This window comes from Hoplias malabaricus, chromosome 6 (genome assembly GCF_029633855.1).
Source record: "Hoplias malabaricus isolate fHopMal1 chromosome 6, fHopMal1.hap1, whole genome shotgun sequence".
In the NCBI taxonomy this organism is placed as follows: Eukaryota; Metazoa; Chordata; class Actinopteri; order Characiformes; family Erythrinidae; genus Hoplias; species Hoplias malabaricus.
In genome coordinates, this window is record NC_089805.1 from 10331171 (window position 1) to 10350242 (window position 19072).

A 19072-nucleotide genomic window follows, 5' to 3' on the forward strand; every position below is an offset into this window, starting at 1 on the left:
GAATAAATAAAAGAGAACATAAATAAATGTGCCATAAATTTGAGACAGCGCAAATTTTATGTTTTGTTCCTAACAGGTTAAATAGGTGTATGTACTTATTTCTAACTAAATATTCAACCAAAATGCCCTTTGGTATTCAAATGCTGTCCAATGGGGGGCTGTGACATCAGAAGACGACAGTTTATTTAACACAGATACAATAACTGGAACCAACAGCTTATCCTGGATTATTAATTCCCCAAAATAGTCAGAAAATGAAGTTTAAATGGCTCAAAAATGGAATCAGCAATCAAAGAGTCAGCCTTGGACGTTTGTGTGATGCGCTGCAACTGCTGCACAGTCGTTGTCAAACATTATTCTGTCTTCATTAAATTTTAATAAAAAAAAATTTATTCAAAGGCCAACAAAGGCAGAAAAAAAAAACATGAGAAATCCTTAATCTCTCCTGAGGCGCCTACAGTGGGCTTATGTGGGTGATTAGCAGGCAAACTGCCATGGCTCGAACATTAAAGATCATCTGCTGCTTGATGGCAAATTTCATGTCACACTAGCATCAACTGCAGTCAGAGAGAGAGAGAGAGAGAGAGAGAGAGAGGGAGAGAGGGAGAGAGGGAGAGAGAGAGAGAGAGAGAGAGAGAGGGAGAGAGGGAGAGAGAGAGAGAGAGAGAGAGAGACTGGCTGATATAACATGCAACACCCGCTAGCTTTAGCTAAATCTGTCTCCAATTGAATACTGAAAATGCTCTGAAGTGGGAGGGGCCATTTCGAAAAGTGAGGTAGATGGGGCGGGGCTTAGAGGCATTATTTGTTTTGTTTCTATAACGACAGAGAAACACCCACGCGGTGAGGAGACCAATGCAGGAAAAAGTGCATACCGATGTGTACCCTCCAGTAAAAGCATGCTATGATAAGGGCTGTTATCAGGGGTCGTGAACCTTCATTAATCTGCATACTGTGACACTTCATCATATGTCAGCCTGGAGATATGTCATTTGCGCCTGTAGCACAGTGAGAGCCAAGCAATAACATTCAGCTGATAATGAGAGTAAGGATTTAGGGTGTAGCTACTCTTTACTGAATGAAATATAATGTGTATAAATAAGTTATAAAACGTTTTTGTGTAATGAATAGTCATAATTCAGAATTCAAAACATTCTCCCACTCTTGTCATTTTTGGTAACTGTGGTGTAGTATTAAACATGACAACAGTTATTTTATTTAAATAAATAAACAGAAGAGTTGTTTTTAAATAGACTACGCTGACGATCCCCAACATCGAAATCATCTAAAAGTCTAATAATTTAGGATACAGTACTATCCCCAAGAACAGAACAAAATGGTGCACCTGCTTTTTTCTTGATGGGACTCATAACAAATGCAGTGTCCAATAAGTTCTTCTCATTCACCATTTTCAAATTACTTTATTGTTTACGTTATTTATTGTTGAGTAATATGGAGATTGTCATTTTAATACTACACAACAGTTAGCATAACATAACTAAATAGAAGGAGAATTTCTGACATGAATTTTTGACTTTTCTGAAATTAATATTTCACAAAACAATTTGTGCACCAAATATGTGGAAATATTACAGCCCACAATGTGCAGAGATTACCCCAGTCTATGTATAGTGGCTTATTAGATGCACACAGTACACGTAGCTAATATATGCATCAATAAAGCTACATGTGCAGCTGAAATGTTCAGACTTCACCGCACTCACCTTCAAGAGACACACAAACTGTCGGTTTTTAAAATGTGGATATTCCTGCTATTGTTTTTCTTTTTAAGAAAAATAAAAATTGCAAAAGGAAGTGGATGGATGTCTATGATGAAGCACCTTCATAAATAACTTGAGTTTTAATAACTCTGACCTTGAAGCATTACTTCCGATTCCAAGAAAGCGTTTCAGGAAACACTTCAGCTGGTCACCTGTTCAGACCACAATGACCAAGCATCTGTAATAGAGCTGACACCTCTGGAGGACAAACCGAGCAGCACTGTGGATCCACAGCGCCCACCAGTGGCAGGGTCATCAAGTGCTTTAGCCTCCTGCAGCACACATGGCGGACAGCACTGGAGCAAAGGGCCCATGGCAGACAGCGAGGAGGCAGAGAGAGTCCCGCTGGAGCCCTGAGGAATGCCCAGGGAGCCGGGGGTGTGGGGGGTGGGGGTGGGATAGTTAAGCACTTAAACAGGTTTCATCATCAAGCTGCAGAGCTATACGCCATATGCCAACAACAGCGAGCCGTCGTAAGAAGCCTGCTGCACCTATTTCTGTCTGTCTGTGCTAAACATACTGGGCCATCTTTGGTGTCTTATGTTTGAACAGTAAAATCCCTTAGGAGAACCCTGAGATGGACTGGCGCCCCCTCCAGTGTATGTTTCCAGACCCACTGTGGTTCTGAACTGGATAAGCGCTTACAGACAATGAATGAATTAATGAATAAAGACATAAGATTGATGTAATAGACAACCACAGACCTTCCACACCCGTAGATCTGTAAATACTGTGGTCCATTTCCCATATTCCCTGTGTTGCCCCTTATGAATGAATGAATGAATGAACTAACGATCAACTAATTTAACTGTTAGCTTTTCCCAGTGTCTCTTCGTGCTGCATTCTCTCATTCAAATTATATCCCATTTATATAATTTGTTCTGTTAAAGGAACAGTAGGTAGTATTTTACCATAAAAATTACAGCTTCTAAATCATTGTGGTGCTTCACTGACCTGTAACAGGGAGAACAGAGCCTCTGTCGTTTCTACTCTGGGCTCAGCACTGCAGAAACTGCACTGTGCACCTCCTAGAGGATGGTAGGAGATCACCCCCCTTCATTTCAGGCGATGCTGTAAAAGTGGATTCTAGCTTGTAACAAAATTTTTTTTAATTTGCAGCAAAACAACAGAAGCCATAACGTTTTCTGCAATTCCTGTAGTGAACTGCGATTTGTAGGAAGTCATGTAAAAAGACCTGAGTCTCTTTGGGTTTTTTAAATTATTATTTATTTATTTTTTTACACCGACCATGTGCCGTGTGATTTGATAAACGCCTGTTAAGCACTGGAACAAACTGGTTAAGATTGGAGTTGTGCATCTGCAGCATTACTGCACCTAGAAGCTCTGGGGAGGTCAGGTCACCCACAAAGAACTCAGTGTTCCTGAGATACAGGGACAAACGTGTCCTTCTGCAAACAAATGACTTACAGTGGACAGAGCACAAGCCTCAGTCATTCTCCTCCTCTCTTTCTCTCTCTGTGCCCCTCCATTTCTTGCATGGACAATGTCTCACAGTGACAGCTTTTGTATCTTTTCCACTGCACTCTCCCTCTCTCTCTCTCTATGAGTCACTGTGGCGTAATTAAAGGCAGTCAGGCCCATGGCGTCCCCCTGAAGTCCGGGCAGAACTGAGTCACATGCCTGGGGGTTGCTAAGCAGGGGGGTATTTGGAGCTGTGGAGATGCTGATGTGTCAGAAAGAGATGAGGTGAGTGCAAATGCCCCAGAGACCTACTTTACACTGAGGCTAATGCCATCAGACAGGGAAAGAAGGACGAGAGCATCCGGAGTGGATAATGCAGCCCACAGTACAGCTGCACAATATCCTGCCTGCTGTTATTGTGATATTGCTTTTTGGAAATCTAATTACACAGAACACTACAACGCACAAATGAGCCCTCTAAACTAATCAACCTGGCCATTATTTACCAAAGTTGCTTAATTTATTAGGAAGTTTAAATGAGAGTATGTAAATTTCACAGAAGGAAGCAGATTGATTTTGACATATCTCATGGTGGCGCAGCAGGTAGTGTCGCAGTCACACAGCTTCAGGGACCTGGAGGTTGTGGGTTCGAGTCCCGCTCCGGGTGACTGTCTGTGATGAGTGTGGTGTGTTCTCCCTGTGTCTGCGTGGGTTTCCTCCAGGTGACTGTCTTTGAGGAGTGTGGTGTGTTCTCCCTGTGTCTGCGTGGGTTTCCTCCAGGTGACTGTCTGTGAGGAGTGTGGTGTGTTCTCCCTGTGTCTGTGTGGGTTTCCTCCAGGTGACTGTCTGTGAGGAGTGTGGTGTGTTCTCCCTGTGTCTGTGTGGGTTTCCTCCAGGTGACTGTCTGTGATGAGTGTGGTGTGTTCTCCCTGTGTCTGTGTGGGTTTCCTCCGGGTGACTGTCTGTGATGAGTGTGGTGTGTTCTCCCTGTGTCTGTGTGGGTTTCCTCCGGGTGACTGTCTGTGAGGAGTGTGGTGTGTTCTCCCTGTGTCTGCGTGGGTTTCCTCCGGGTGACTGTCTGTGATGAGTGTGGTGTGTTCTCCCTGTGTCTGTGTGGGTTGCTCCCCCGGTCCAAAAACACACGTTGGTAGGTGGATTGGCGACTCCAAAGTGTCCATGTGTGAGTGTGTCGCCCTGTGAAGGACCAGTGCCCACTCCAGGTTGTGTTCCTGCCTTGCGCCCAGTGATTCTGAACTGGCGACCCTGAACTGGATAAGGATTAAAGACAATGAATGAATGAATAAATAATTATAACACTGTATATAATCTGTGCGCATTGCGATCAAGTGAAAAAAGTGGGTGCAGGTCATACTCCAAGACGTATTACACTGTGCTTTAATTTTACACAACTGCCCAAACGTAAAGAAAAAAAACTCAGCGCAATTAAAGTCTCTAACAATAAGTGTTTAAATATACAATCACATCATTCTACTGTCCTAAATCAATCAGAAATTCTGATCATTTTTATTACTTTATGTTTTACTCTAACAGACAATCCATTTTAGTCATTGAGTGGGTCTAATGCTCACAGCCACTGGCACAGGAACCTCCGAATGACACATTTTCATTGACTCACATCTGAAACGTGCTAAATGTATTAAATGTAAATGGAATTAAACAAAACAGTAAATATATATGGAATAAAACGTAAATAATGCTCTGGTACGCTGGCACTTGAACTCATCAACTGAAGTATCTGCTTGATTCTTTGTTATACATATGTTTCATGAATCAGATTTGGTATAAATTCTAGGTGGAAATTCAATGTGTCCACATGCTAACGAATGTGTTACTCTTCTCCAAACGTTTCATAGTGCAGTACTGACCCAGTAAACATTTAGCCGTTGATTCAACGTTGAAATAATGTAATGACTGCGGTCTAATCCACGTTCTCTTAAGGTTGAAAATGAAAGTTGAAAAGACGTCCAAACACAGACATTGACAACACGACTATTAGACGTATTTTGGACGTCCATTGACGTTATTAATTGGTCCCGAAATAAATTACTTGTATAAAACGCATTTTGGACGTTCACTGACGTTATCGATTGTTCACCACTTAACTACCTTATTAAGATAGAATTTGGACGTCCATTGACGTTTAAAACATGTCCTTGACGGACAGACTACTTTTAGACATATTTTGAACGTCCAGGGACGTTCCTTATTTACCGGAGAGCCCAGAGTAGCAGCGACAGAGGCTCTAATCTCCCTATTACAGCTCAGTCGAGCATCACGATTTTGAAGCTGTGATTTTTCTGTCAACATACTTCATAGTGCTGCTTTAATCAGTTATTTTTCTCTTCCATTATCAGATCCCATCAAATGAATAATAATGTAATACTTTGTTTACATCTAAAGGATTGATATTCAGTAGTGTCCGCCATTAAAATTCTCATCCTTTCAAAGACAAAACCATGGATGAATGAGAGCTGGAGTTAAACTAAGGGACACCAGACGACTATAACATTATCATTAGTGCAGAGTGTCTCCAGTGGCTGGGGCTCTGAGGATTTAAGGCGGACCGTCACACAGCTGTCCAGAAGATGCAATAGTTTATTGCAATGATGCAATCTAATCAATCGAAATGTTTTAAAAGAGCAGACAGACAGTAAAAGTGGGTTGAACCACCAAAGTCTCCACGACTGAAAAACGCTGACTCTATGAGCATTGTCTCTTTTTTTAGTAATGGTGTCAGCAGGTTCCAGCACAGATGCTCCATTCATCACAAGGCAAGGCCATGACACTGCCACGCTGAAGGAATCTCCACATGTGGCTCTTTCTCTTGCTCTAAATCTCTGTCCACTTCCCTCTGTCCTTCACACAACTGACTACACTCCAAGACCATTACTGTCCGTATAAAATATGAGGGACGAGGGTGAGTTCACTCCTTCTCGTAGCCAGGAGGTAGTGTGAGTGAAGTGGACTGTGTGCTTTCGAAGCGAAGACCAGATCAACCCCCTGAAGACATAGATGGAGTGATAAACTATGAGGTCATTTCCTTACATTGTGTAAGGCTCGAGCCAAGTGTCAAGACATTAGCGTTAGAACGGCTAGCGCATTTGCAGCTGCTAGTGTTACCAAACAAAAACAGACTCTTTCTCTCTCTCTCTCTCACACACTCACACTCTCTCCACATACACTCTTTGACAGGAAGGACCTGAAGAACTGGAAGAAGGGAAGAACAATAATTAGATGAAAAACTGCCAAGTGCAGATCTATAAACTGCAAAAACAAGCCACTAGCCTCTAGCTTGATTATGGGCTTATGAACCACCGTTGTATTGCTAACATATTGAACACATACTTTTTCATGCTTTGGATGTTGATTTTTGGGTCATGGTTCAGTTTGTATCAAACAAGAATACAGTAGTGTTTCATTAATCATAAATTTGACAGTCATTCTTCTTCGTGACCTGAATGAATAAAAGGTTCTGTACTAAACCCATTGTAAACAAGGCTGTGTCTATGTAAGGAACCCACTCTATGGAATATAAGCTGGTTCTTTCAGAGATTACAAAGTCATCTGATACTTCGTCTCATGTAAAGGCTCGTTTAAACTCCCTTTACGTATGTAACTTAATCTGTTTTAAACAAAGCAACGGTCAGCGCCCACATACTTCTGCGTGTTCTATATTCGTTGTTGTAAATGTGAAGCAATACATCCAGCATCTTGCAGTTAAGAGTCAAAAGAGTGTGACAGCATCGAACATGGTGACAACCAGGGGTGGGACAAAATATCAGACAGAAGGCTCTATCCATATTTAATGCTGTTATAGGGAAAAACGCTTTCAGAAATATTCTTTGCAACATTTAATTCAGGCTGTAAAACACAAACCAAGGCATTTTAAAATATGATTAAATAAATTTTGAAACGAATTAATGTTGTAGTGTAGCAAAACAATGAAAACCTGCACAAAACCCGTTGATGATAACTCCACACTTAATCCAAACACCTCAGTTTGTGCAGAAACAGAGCAGAAGCCCTGATTAACAGATGATGACTCTCGGCACAGTGTAACATGTTCGGTGAGGGAAGACACCCCCGGGCCTCAGAGGCAAAGATAACTGTGACAGCTCCAATGTGTACAGCTTCTCAGCTGTGTGTGTGTGTGTGTGTGTGTTAACAGAACAGAGGAGTTAATTAGCGTAAGATCAGAGCAGATGTGAAGATCCAACCATCACAGAGTCAACAGGTTTCTGACCGATGTTAAGTGCCTATGGCTGATGTTAAATGCCAAAGTTAACAGAAATACATTTAAAAACAGCTAGTCTTAATTTATATAAAGAAAAATATCCAACAGTCTATAAACAAGACTGTATTTATTATGAATTAATTTGTTATTATTAAGAGAATAACCTTTAGGACTTAAAGGTTGTTGGTTCTATTCCCACAACCGGTAGGAAAAATGGGGGCGGCTGAGTGGAGGTGCCCTTGAGCAAGGAACCGAACCCACAACTGCTCCCCAAGCTCCTGGGATGGCTGCCCGCCGCTCGGGGTACGAGTTCACAGCCCCTAGTGCACTAGTTTGGGTTAAATGCGGAAGACAAGTTTGGATGTACGTTGTACAATGACAAATAATTACACCTTATGTTATGTTACAGTTAATAGTGGCTAACAGTATTCAGTGGCATTGTTATGCATAATAACAGGGATTATAAAAAAAATTAAGCCACTTTCCGAACCACGTACAGCTAACACCAAACTCAAAGGTGTTTCAGAACCAGGAAATGTCCGTCTTGTGTTTAATCCAAAACAAAACGAAGAACAGAAAGACTACTACAGCAGTCTAAAGGCTAATCACACAAGGCACATCAATTTATGATGTTACTAGGCTATGACCCGCCAAGGTGAAGGCAGGTATTTCACATTAACCCATTTACCCTGAAGGTTTGGGACAAACACAATCCATAATCTCAATTTAAAGTCACGTCACCCCCTATGGATTTAAATTGTGGGTGCTATATGGTATAGCCACTGTAAATTGCATCCTCCTGTATCTGTCCTGCAGGTCCTTACATGTTCAATAATAAGAATCTTCTGACTGAGCCTGAGCGTGAAGATCTACCCCAAAAGCGTTTGGAATACGCACAGCGGGTAAACGGCGTACCTCCTGCTGCAGGCTGAGGTCTGATTAACGTAACACCTGCTAAAGACATTTTCTGCTTGTTCGTTTGTCTGGTAAAATAACAGAAAAGCAGATCAAGAGCTGGAAGTGAGGGAAGAGCGCAGTGAAAAAGCGAAGGTTACCCTGGGAAAGAATGTAAAACGAGAGGACGAAATGGGAACGAGAGAGAAAAAGAGGTAGATAGCAGGAGACCTGGTAGTGGATTGAGGCGTTCGGAAAAGTAGGCTGGGAGGAAGAGATGCGTGGCTCCTTATCTCCTCACACACCTGCAGTAATTTCACACAGAGCTGTAGCAGCACTCCACCGATGAGTTTCAGTGCCTCAGGGCTGCTCCAACAGCATAACGAAACATCTATAATCACCACACGGACACACACACACACACACACACCTACTCAGCAGAATATAAACCCATCAAACACACTGACCATGAAACAGCCTGACAGCACCTGATTGGACCTTGGGGGAATTTGTCACGAATTACAAACATTCTGAAAAGACAAGGACAAAGTGATTTAGTTTCTTGCCGGAAATCACACGCACGATTTAGCTACGATAAAAAGGGGGTTAGTAAACGACTGAGGGCTTTTAAAGTTCACAGATGAATATTGAGCAGATGACGCAAAAAGAAGCTTTGCAACGTGCCCTTTAATAAATATCAGCAGTGGGCTGTCAACACGGTTCAGCTCCTGAGCGGCCCAAACCGGCCCGGTTCAGTGAATATCAGGCTCAAAACAACAGCTGAATGGTGACACTGTCCATGAAATGGGTATCTATATAGCTATACATTTAGCCCTCCATTTTGTTTATAGATCAGCACTGGACACATTCAGTTTGACATAAACTTCACATAAAAAACACATTTTAATGACTATAGGACACTGCCATACATGTACATACACTACTTATGTCTGTGGCAGTCTATGCACATTTTAACACTTTTGGGTCTAAATGTGTTAAAATGAAATCTATGCTTATGCACTTTTTATAAATAAGGGATAGCATCTAAACAGCATCCATCTCAAGTTCCTTTCAAATATGAACTCTGCAAGACGTCAGGTCTGGATCATATGCTGGAGACATGGCATGAACTCATTGTTAATACTCTGGTACACTATAGGCTCTATTCACACATGCGCTTATTCAGACATTCCCCATTCATATAAGAGGGTTGGCAATATAAAGTCCAGGTAATGACAAGGACGTACAGCTCCCCCCGGGAAAAATCCGGAAACTTCTGGGCTACTGCGTCTAAGAAGGGCTTAAAATCGACAGTGAGGGCTTTGAAAAAAATGCTTTCCCCAATTTTACAGGAATATAATATGTGACAATATTCATTTAACCTACCAGGACCATAGATTTGCAAAATTCCCCCCCTCCCACCACAAAAAAAAGACTCCTTCCCCAAATCCCAAGTGGAGAAGTGCAATCAAGAGTGCACTTCTTCCCTCCCTTCTCCTGACCCATAAAACACAAAGACAGAACTGAAGGATTTGGTGGTGGAGGTGCTACTGAGGCCTGCTGGGTAAATTTAGTTACAGTACGCCTCTCCACAAGCTTTGGATTTTATTTCCAGGCCCGTCCACTGATCTGGCTCTGGACATATCGCTTCAGTTTCAGAATACAAGCGTCATCTGTTCCTCACACCCCGCTTAGTGCTAAGCTCCTTAGAGTCAACAGGAAAAGAGTTTTAAAAAAAAAATTGGTGGAGTTAGATGTGTGTCCCAAAGACTAAGTGTGGTCTCGCAGGTCCAGGCGTGACTTCGTAATGAGACAAGCACAATTAAGGTCTACATTCTGTTGTTATACGACACATCTGATCCTTTCATGGACGTGAGATAGCTAAAGACTGTAGATTATGTGCTGAGACGTTTGATTAACCTATGATATTTTTGGTCTTTATTCAAATGTTTTGTGATTTTTATTTAGCGCCTGATCAAACATGCAAAAATAAGTTCCATTTACAAACAGGTCTGTAACAATAGCCATTTTTGTGGTCTATACTGTGCTATAAACAATATTATTGTTATTTTAGGACTAGTTTATATCACTGATATAATAATGCAGTGAAACCTTGACTTACGAGTGAATAAACTTTTTTTTGAACAAATTTTCTGAGATACGAGCCGTCGATCTGTCGATTTTTTTTTGCTTTATGATGCGATTACATGTACATGTATTACATAATATTATTTTTTTATGAAAATAGCGAGGGTTGCGTCAGGAAGGGCATCTGCTGTAAAAACTGTGCCAGATCGGTGTGCAGATTACGGTTCGTCCACTGTGGTGACCCCAAAAGATCAAGAAGAAGATTATTTGTTATACATTATTTGTCATTTATAAAGTACATTTTTCAAAATGTAACAAAAAAATGTGAAGCCACATCACTTTCTTTGTAAAAAGTAGTCTGTTGTAGTAGACCTGCCTCGGGTCACTGTCTGTCAGGAGTTTGGTGTGTTCTCCCTGTGTCTGCATGGGTTTCTTGTTACAGTCCAAAAACACGTGTTTGTTTAGGCGTGAAACCTGTTTGAAAACGTCCACGTGTTATACATTATTTGTAATTAATAAAATACATTTTTCTTATTTAAAAACAGGTAACAAAAAATGGTGTGGTTTTTGAGGGACTGGAATGGATTTAATAGCTTTTTTATTTCATATATGAGAAAACTTCAAAGTTTGGCCACAGAATGAATTAAACTCGTAAGTCAAGGTATTACTGTAATACAAATTACATCCCTTTAAAGAGCAATGGACTTTTAGAAAAAAACTTGTTAAGAATGTTCAGACACTGGAATTTAATTTTTTTCCAACAAATCAATAAACACAACAGAGAACAGAATGGAGTGGCTGGCTAAAATACTGGTGATGGCCAGGTCAGCCAAAAATGATTAAGGTAATGGCCATTTATTATGTTGGTAAAAAGTCGAAAGTTATATAAATTATAAAATAATTTACTCAGACAGGAAGCAATGCTCCAAATCCGTCACTGACCTGAATGCATTCCCAGTTTTGTTGCAGTATCCTGAAAAGGAGCAGTGCTGAACAGAGATGCTGATTCCCACCGGAGCAGAGAGGAACAGGAGCTATTGTGTTCACACAGTCCTGCCACAGTTTATGGCTTTAACATACTTCCCACTGTTCATTACAAACACTCAGGAAAAAAACAAAAAAACAACAACCACCACCACCACCACACCCAGCTGGAAATCTCTAGCCTTTTTGGAAAAATACACCAAATATCTATAGAATGTAGCCATTAGGGAAGGGCGGTATCCACTTATTTCATACCAGCTTAAGTAAGATAAACGAGCTAAGGCTAACACACAGACCGTGTTCCAGGAAACGGAGGCTCAAATCACACTCATGTCTTTCAGCACAAGTCAAGTGAAGTGTTTTGTCTGTTTTCAACTCCCCTCCTCTCTCTTTTTAGCCAAATTCTGCTCTAAACTCTCTTTTCCCCATCTTTTTTCACCAGTCAGTGAACTTCCACAGCGCCCCCTTTCTGTGGCTCTCGTAAATGTACATGAACTAATTTTACCATGTACTTAACTAGCCAATAGCTTTCTAGACAGTGTGTAATGTTAAATTTGTCTAAAAAGTAACTTATCTCATATTTAAATGACCTTTTGTCCCAACTTAAAGACAACAGTCATGCAGCAAAGACACATTTGGTTCCTAAAATATGCTTCTTGAACTAGACGTCTATTAAGCAGCTGGCTATGAAGTGTGGCGTTGTGTGCACCACAGCGCTGAGCTCTACAAACTGGACTTCCTGACGAGGGTCTTTAGCCTCGGACAAGCTGCCAGCGTCAGCAAGAGGAACAGAGCCGCCTTTAAACCCTCAGCGGGAGGCAACAGCTCTCAGGACGGAGAGAGGTGTTCACACAGACGTCCAGCATGAAACCGAACCCCTCCTCCAGATCCCATAAAGAAGCCATTCATGACCAGCCGTGAACTAGCACACCAAACCTGGGGGTCTGAATGTTTACAGGTCATCTACTTCCTGTCAAAAATCTGGGGACATAGCTTTTTAAAATTATGTAATGAGCCTGATTGCTTTGCCCAAACCACCAAAATGTGAAGCCACTTTCTTTGCAAAAAGTAGTCTGTTGGGAATTGTAATTATACACACAGCACTTTTAAAACACAGCTGAGGCAAAGGAGTTTAAATGTGGTTGTTTTTTAACTTGTCAAATCAAGTCAACTGGCAAATCTGTGGACAAGGCTCAATGGGCCTGGGTTCAAACCCTGCCTCGGGTCACTGTCTGTCAGGGGTTTGCTGTGTTCTCCCTGTGTCTGCATGTGTTTCTTGTTACAGTCCAAAAACACGCGTTTAGGCGTGAAACTTGTTTGAAAACGTCCACATGTGTGATGATGCCCTGTGATGAACTGGTGCTTTGTCCAAGGTGTATTCCCACCTTGCACCTGGTAGGCTCTGGATCCACTGCGACCATAACCAGGACGTTACCAGGAGTGGGTACCAAAGATGAATGAATGCAAAGGTGAATGAATGAACATTCAAAAGAAAGCTGGGTTCTCCAACACTTGTGTAATGAATTAGTAACTTCACGACACACTCACTACAGGCCTGCGGCAGGGTTCAGAGATGCTGATGGATTTTTTTCCTGACAGAAAAACCAAAAATACACAAACAAGCAGGGGAGACGACTGCTCTGAGCGCCGGGTCCACAACACATTTGTAAAAGAAACATTTGTCCAAGATGTTTGCTGTGAAAAGCCTGAGTGGTGTAACTGCAGCTAGATCCGTTAAGCTGCTGCTGAATGGAGCATTCATCAGCCTGGAAACTGTACGTACAGTCGTATTAGGGAGAAGGGGTGTCTTTCCATCACAAAAAAACAAACAAATAAATAAATTAAACCCACTCTGAATGAGTTCCCTGTTCTCGTACTGCCACAGGTGCCGAAGGGCTGCTGCCTTAAAAGTCAGACTTTGGCGGAAAATATGATTTACATTATTTTCTCCTGATCCCAAATGTAGTCAACTGGTTAAAAGACGTTTTGCGGCTGAAGTCTGCCATTTTAGATTTGCACCAGAGCGACGAGACGAAAGTAACTGACAGGTAAAAGAGGCATGTATCCACCAGGATGAAAACTACTATTGTTTTTAGACATGCAACATTTTTACAATAAAACAGTAAATCACACACAGCTAAAACCCATATAGAATTTAATAAAGGTAAGATTTTGACATGGTTTGGAGTGAATGAAACACTATGCACAGGCAAAGCAGGAGTCATAAGCTTCAGAGCCCAAACATACCATGACTGATCACCTGGGTTAAGTGCAGATTCTCTTTACTGGCTGCAACAGTGCCAAACATCCTACAAAAGTCATATCTACACTGACGTTCATTCACACCAAATGTAATTTTAAGTCTGCAGGGTGTGTCTTGTGAAGGACTCGATGGAGAAGATGGTTTATTACAATACAAAAGAGGGATGATTCACAGCCTGTTCACTTACGATGTGAATGTATCCGGGCCTTGAGTGGGTAATGGAGAAAATTTGTAAGAAATGCTGTCACCACAGCAAGCTCCATAAAAACGCAACAGGAAAGACATAAAAATTGACAGATTTACTGTAATGTGTAAAGGAGACAGGGAGACTGAATAATAAACAGAACTGAAGTTTAAAAATCTTGGAGACTGGACCAAAATTGGACCAAATTCAAAACACTGAGAAAAACAAGTGAAAATCAAGCTCCAAAGTTGCTTCAGATCTGAACATATTCACAGGTGTGTGTCCATCCTTTCAGTGCGAGGACAGCACTGAACCCTGGGTCTGAAAGGAGATGTCAAGAAGAAAATAAGAAGAAAAAATAAGCAGCTGGTGAACTGAATCGCTGAATGTTTACACGAATTGATGAGAACCAGAAAATGCAAGAGGGGTGTGTAATTATCCTTGCAGAAGTTTTTGGAAAATCACCTTAAAAAGAATTAAAAAGCTGTGAGGAAAGCGAAGGATTGACACACTAAATACCGATAAGAAAAACTATGTGCAACTGGTATTTGACTGTATTTTTGACTGTAAATCAAATACATACTGCATTCTCTGACTTTAGCACAGCAGGGCAGATTATGCTGAAAACAGAGCACTAAGGTCATCCTTCATTTCAAAACCAGAGAACATGACAATGTTGGTCTGAAGTAAATAAAACATCTGGCAAGGCATGGATGTGCAGTTAAAGTTTAAAATATGCTTAGGCATATCAGGCCGTGCCCTGTGATTAACACCGAGCCTTACTCGTTCAGCACTTTCATTAGAAATGAAACTACTCATGACCTGACCCAATTTCAGCAAAATAGAATTACTTCATCTGAATTAGGAAGCTCTGACTGTCTCCCTCTCTCACACACACACACACACGTTCAGTCTCACACCCACACAAGCAATTTACTGCTGATAGGAAAAGTCGTCTTCCTCAAGAATCCTGAGGGACGCAATGAGGAGAGTAGCAACACTTAAAGGGGAAATCCGCCTCTTTTTCTTAATTTCTGCGTAAGTCAACAGTTGTGGATTGAAACAAACTCATTCTGAGTGATTCTGACTTAATTAATTTATCTAGAATAAAGCATTTCACATCAAGTCACACCATGACTTTATTTACATACGTTTATATACAAAGACCATTTGAAACATGGATGTAATTCCCCTTTAATTGTGCTACGGTACCTACAAGCACTCATTAAGGCTTCCTGCTGTGAACACAAGCCCTCTTCCTCGCCACTTATAATCAGGACAACCTGAAGGATGCCTTCACCATCTGTGATCACTCCTTCTCAATTCATTAAAGACCTGTATCCTGCCTACAGTCCAAACCCCTACTATCAACCACAAGACAAACTCATGTATGTATTACAGTATAAATTAAAGCTGCAGATTGATGTGTATGTATACTACAGGTCTTTCTTATACCACAAAATATTTAGGAAGAATAAGGTGAAGTAATAGTGTGTCAGGCACTGATCACCTTCACTGGTGGACTGAGAATAGTCCACAACCAAAAATATCCAGCCGATAGTAACCTGTGGGCATCATCCTGTGTCCACTGATGAAGAACTAGAGGATGACCAACACAACACTGTGCTGCAACAGATGAGCTGCTGTCTCTGACTGCATGTCTACAAGGTGGACCTACAATGGATCTGTGCCTATTAGAGTGGACAGTGAGTGGGCAGAGCTTAAAAACTCCAGTAGCACTGCTGTGTCTAATCCATTGGCACAAAACACACTAACAACACCAATACATTAGTGTTACTGCATTTTAAACTTTATCCATGACATATCAGTGTCAACCTAATCACGACACCATCAATTAAATAAATAAATAAATAAATTCACACTTTCTCTACCGCCTTAGGACGTAAAAAGCACAATCTTTCTGGCAAAAGGGATGTGGAATATGACAAGACAGAAAACTAATGAAACAAAAGCATTATAATCCGGAGTATTTGAATATATACGGGAGAACCCATTCAGCCACTCACTTGTGTAATTAAAAATGATATTTCAGGGTTTTTTTACTGAAGAAAAGTGATTATATCTGGCTGAAATAGTCATCTCATTCGAATATGTCCGTTCCACCTTAAATGGTTCAGCAGTTACATTCTGGCGCCTCAGAATGTAACCTCAGGCGCCAGAATGTGACTGCTAAATCATTTAAGGTGGAACGGACTAATTCGAAAAAGAATCTTTTAGCTTGATATTCCATATGTATTAAATACATTTAAATACGATTATAATAAACGAACAAATATACTTACTACCTACCGTAAAAACTCGTATTATAATGAAAAAAAAACATGTATACCTTCAAGAAAGCTTAAGTTTATAAGCATAAAAAGGATGACGATAACATAACTGCACTAACAACGGTTCACATTCGTAAACAGACACATTTAGAAAGGGTTGATGCTGTTATTTACAAGATTTAACAAAGAAACAGAGTTAAAAACAAGCCAGAAATCCCACGAATCCCCCTCCCAAATATAACAGACACACAAGACCAAGTTGAAGAGAAAAGAAATACTGGAAATCATAGGGGAAATAAAACAAGCAACTCACCCGCTGTTATTCCAGCACTTTCCCAACCGCCCGACTTTCACCCAGAGCTTTTCAGCTCCTTTATATATCGGATTAAATACTGATTAAAGAAGTCGGATTACATTCCAGTGTAGAAGAAGCTGTGTGTGCTTTTCCTGCTCTCCTCCCAGTGCTGTTACTCCTCAAATCCCCCTTCACTTCTTCAGGAATAGAGCATTCCAACATGGCGCAGCAGCCGGCCCATTACAGATACAGTCACTCAGACCTAGGGAAAAAATTAAATACCTGAGTATACACTATGTCCAAAAGTTTTTAAACATTATTCTTAAATATTCAAGTCGGTCCCCCTTTAGGGTACACATATGTCCGTGCTCAATGCAAGTGTGGGCTGGAGGGGGGTATAAATACTGAGGGTCTGTCATTTGTGACCCAGAACCAATGAAGATATATGTAATAAAACTTATATTATTTTATATATAGATTATAAATATAAAGATTATATTGAAGTCCCCTCTACAACCATCCAAACTCTTAGAAACTCATCTCTGTTCATTTATTTCCGAGAAAAATGTCCTCTAATGCCTTAAAAGTAACACTACACCTTTTCTTTTATACAGCCCACATGTGAGGATCTTTGAATACACAGTTAGTCCTCACCTTAATGTCCACGCACGCCTTCACAGCTTGCCTGAAAGCCCAGATTTGGTGGTTTCTTGGGTTTGTGATGTGGGAAACCTTGGCTGTCTGAATCCACTTGTTTGAGACTTGTAACACATTTATAATTTTGAAATACATGGCGACTGCTTACTTTTCTTCTAACTTATAAAAAAACACACAAACAAACAAAAAAAAAATAAACACAACAGAGGGTAATGTTACTGGATATCTTAATGGAAACTAAGCTGCAGACACGGCCTGTTTTAAATTCCTTGTTTTTGATGGTGACACTGAGTGAGCCTACAGTAGTTTAGTCCCACCCACTCAACTAAACACAAAATAATAACACCCCATCCAGACATCCCAAGTGAAAAGGTAAAAAACTAAAGGGTCTCGATCCGATATGCTAGGCTGTCTCTCTCTTTCTCAATGCTGGAAGTGTTTAGATGGCGAAGAGAACTCCAAACGTTGAAAATCGTGACAAGAAATGAGGACATTGCTCTGTTCCTGCTCCAGGTGGGTAATATTGAGTTATTTTTGCTGTTTCAGATTACTTAAGGTGGAACTGACTATTTCAGCCTTCTTGAGTGAAGCACACGGCCTATGAAAACAAAGCTCATTTGATATTATAAATATGAATGATGAATACAGACCTTGTAAAAGCATGCTCCACACTTTAGAAAATAAGCAGTCAGATTCATTCCATTTTGTCACTCTCATGAGGGTTATGACATCACAAGTAGCAACATTTTTTACTCAGGATATCCTACTGACCTCTACACTGTACAGATTTACCTCCCAGATTTCCAGCAAGCTGACCTTGATGAGCACTGTGCAGTCAACTGCATGACTCTCTGCTATCAGCTAAACACAAAATAATAACACCCCATCCAGACCCACCTTGGTGACTCATGTCATGTCAAATCCCTTTAGAGCATGAAATCACCTGTAAAGCAGTTATTCCTCTGTCCATATCCAGCAGACTCAGTGCACTTTCAGTGGGGGGGAGAACGTGATTCTTGTTTATCCCCTTTCACCCTGTCCCTGGCTGCTCAGGAGCTTTGGACACACCTGTTCCACGGTAACTTGACCCCCCCACCCCCTCTTTACCTCCCTCCGCCTCTTTCTCTCTCTCTCTCTCTCTCTCTCTCTCGGGAAAGCCCAGCCTTCCTCTTTGTCCCTTTGTAAACAGAGCAGGCAACCATTCTCATTTCACTTGTTTGAACATGTTTGTTACTATTAGTAAGTCATGTCCTTTGTGACAATAGTAAACAAATGTGTATTTTTATAAACACCGTAATTAATCTACTGTAAGGTGCACTAACTGAAACTGGATGCTGGTTCCTCTTTAAACAAACTGCTATGTTGTTGTACTATGGAAATTTGGAACCGCATTCACTGGAGTGACGAGGTTCCCTCTAGTTCTTTTGGGATGCACTGGAGTGCTGATACTGATCCAGAATTAAAGGCGACATTCAAAATTCTTTAAAAATTAAAAACCTTACTGCAAAGAGGACGTTTCCTCACCATTTGCTAGCTCACCTGTCTTTTTACATGCTGGAGACAAGAAAGCCAGAGTTAACAGAATTAAAAAACCAAAGGGTCTCAGTCAGAAATGCTAGGCTGTCTCTCTCTATCTCAATGCTAACAGCACAGATACGGCATCCGGAGGTGTCTAGATGGCAGATAAAATTGTGGCAAGGTATGAGGATATTGCTCTATTCCTGCTCCAGGTGGGTAATTTTGATTTATGTATGCTGTTTCAGATTACATAATGTGGAACTGACTCTAAAGTCAGGAGAGCGCTAACTGTATGAAAATAAACACAAACCGAAAGGGCTACAAAATTAAACAGCTTGAGTTACAATAGAGTTTCTGTGGTAATTCAAACAATGAATAAAAACTTCAGCCACTTACAAACAGGAGAACCTTAAACCGTTCAACCTTAAAATATGTGGTGC

General features: G+C 40.9%; 1 protein-coding gene across 2 annotated transcripts in view; it reads right to left on the bottom strand.

Annotated features, from left to right (window-relative positions):
- The window catches only part of ptk2aa (protein tyrosine kinase 2aa), a 113833-nt gene extending 97163 nt beyond the window's left edge, over positions 1-16670 (bottom strand). For both annotated transcript variants that reach the window (XM_066674049.1, XM_066674048.1), the window contains exon 1: positions 16476-16670. The gene's annotated coding sequence lies outside the window, so the exon portion shown is untranslated. The remainder of the gene's footprint in view (positions 1-16475) is intronic.
- Positions 16671-19072: the final 2402 nt, after the last annotated feature.